This window comes from Gossypium arboreum, chromosome 6 (genome assembly GCF_025698485.1).
Source record: "Gossypium arboreum isolate Shixiya-1 chromosome 6, ASM2569848v2, whole genome shotgun sequence".
Lineage (NCBI taxonomy): Eukaryota > Viridiplantae > Streptophyta > Magnoliopsida > Malvales > Malvaceae > Gossypium > Gossypium arboreum.
The window spans coordinates 122060782-122063391 of NC_069075.1; the positions used below are offsets into that span (position 1 = coordinate 122060782).

The window sequence follows — 2610 nt, forward strand, 5'->3', positions numbered from 1 at the left end:
GAATTGAATCAAGCATAGTTAGACCTGCTGTAGCTACAAATACATTTGAATTAAAACCTAACACTATTCAAATGATACAACAATTTGTTCAGTTTGATGGTTTGTAGGATGAGGATCCCAATGCTCATTTAGCCAACTTCTTAGAACTATGCGATACATTTAAAATTAATGGCATTTCTGATGATGCCATATGTCTTCAGTTGTTTCCCTTTTCATTGAGGAACAAATCTAAACAGTGGTTGAACTCGTTACCACGAGGGTCAATTACTACTTGGGAACAACTGACCGAAAAATTTTTACTAAAATATTTTCCGTCGGCTAAAACAGGTAAATTATGTAATGATATCTCTTCTTTTGTGCAGATGGATTTAGAAACACTCTACGATGCATGGGAGAGATACAAGAACCTTTTGAGAAGATGCCCCCACCATGGGTTACCGCTTTGGCTCCAAGTACAAACATTTCACAATGGTCTGAATCCTTCGACTCGACAAATGGTTGACGCAGCTGCTGGCGGAACCATCAACAATAAAACACCGGAAGATACCTATGAGTTTATAGAGGAGATGTCACTGAATAACTATTAGTGACAAGTCATGAGGACAAAGCCAACGAAAACAACCAGCATTTATAACATCGATTCGGTCACCATGCTCTCTAATCAGGCAAAACTCTTAAATAAAAAGATTGGTGGTTTTCTTAATTCTTCACAGGTTCACCCAGTAACGCAGTGCGAAGCAAGTAGCGGTGGAACAAACCATTCGGAATACCAACCTTATGGCCACAATATGGATAACAAGTAATTAAATTACATGGGTAATAATCCTCGACCTCAAAACAATCCATATAGTAACACTTATAATGCAGGTTGAAGGAACCACCCCAATTTCTCGTGGGGCGGTCAAGGAAATCAAAGACCACAACATCCTCCGGGCTACCAACAACCACCCTACCAATAGAAAAGAAGTCAAATCTTGAAGAGATGCTCTCAAAGTTCATATCAGTGTCAGAAACCTGTTTTCAGAACACCGAGACAGCACTTAAGAATCAACAAGCGCTGATCCAAGGGCTTGAGACTCAGATAGGCCGGCTTTCCAAACTAATCTCTGAACAACCACAAGGTAACTTGCCAAGTAATACTGAACCCAACCCAAGTGTATCGCCCTATACCCGAGACCGTTGCCGGAGTCAAACACGAGGTGTTAACGGACTTAATTCATTTACTTACACAGTTCATTTTAAAATTTCTAGACAAGCTGGCTAACTGCATCACAGTTACCTTAAAAATCATATCTCGAGTTCCAAAACTCAAAAACCGATTCCGTAAATTTTTCCTGAAACTAGACTCATATGTCCATCTACAAATTTTTTCTAGAATTTCCGGTCAAGCCAATTAGTACAGTTTATTAGTTAAAGTCTCCCCTATTTCAGGGTTCGACTACTCTGACCTTCATGCATTATGACTTAGATATCTCCCTGTACAAAGCTTCAATACTTATGCCGTTTGTTTCTAATGAAACTAGACTCAAAAAGGAATCTATACATATAAAGAATGACTTCTAATTGTCTCTGGTTAATTTATGGTAAATTTTAAAATTCAAAATAGGGGATCCAAAAAATGCTCTGGCCCTATTTCACGAAAACTTAAACATCTCATAAAATACGGCTCATATGGTCGTTTCGTTTCTTTCATATGAAAATAGACTCATTAAGTTTCGATTACATAATTTATTCACTATTTAATTCCATTCCTACTATTTTTAGTGCTTTTTCCAACTTACATCACTGCTGCTGTCAGCATCTATTTTAAGGTAAATTTTACCTATTTCATAATTTTCCATGAATCGAATAGCAAATTGACATACATTATTATCAAGGGTAATCCCGATTAGCCATGACGCACGTAAGCGCCTAATAGGACCATGATTGGCCATTCCAATGGCTAGTCATTACCAAACATTTCCACACCACTTAATAACCATATCACAAGACCATAATGTTATACTTCAAAATATACGAGCCATTTTCGCATGGCTATACGAATACACATTACCAAAGGGTACTTAATTAACAACAAGGGTCAGCCCTATACATGTCATTTTCAAAATTGAACTAAAAGAGTACCAAAAAGTGGCTTAGATAGTGTGGGTGACTTTGACTTTGACACTCCGAGTCCGATGGTGACGAACAAAATCTATAAAACAGAGAATCAAAGTAATGAGTAAGCATTTTAATGCTTAGTAAGTTCAAGTAATGAAATTATTTATGACTAAAGTATAGCGTTCATATGACTAAATGAATAGTTGCATATCGCATATTCCCAAAATCATACTTACTTCACACCTCAACCAAGTATATTCATACGGGGATCAAACCTAACTAAAGGCGGAAGTTGTTAATCAATAGAGCGCATACTATCTAAAAAGGAATTAACTTTTTCGATGCATATACGAAACATACCTTATCGTTTGGATTTTATGAGCGTATTAATTGAAATTATTACAGCAAGATCACTCATTTCCAAACCCAAGTACCTTCGGGATTCAGTCGGATATAGCAACTCGCACAAATGCCTTCGGGTCTTAGCCCGGATATAGTCAATAGCACAAA

General features: G+C 37.2%; 1 non-coding gene across 1 annotated transcript; it reads right to left on the reverse strand.

Annotated features, from left to right (window-relative positions):
• Window positions 1-329: 329 nt before the first annotated feature.
• LOC128294322 (small nucleolar RNA R71) lies at window positions 330-436 on the reverse strand. The gene has a single exon (XR_008284634.1). It is a non-coding gene; the product is annotated as a small nucleolar RNA R71 (small nucleolar RNA).
• Window positions 437-2610: the final 2174 nt, after the last annotated feature.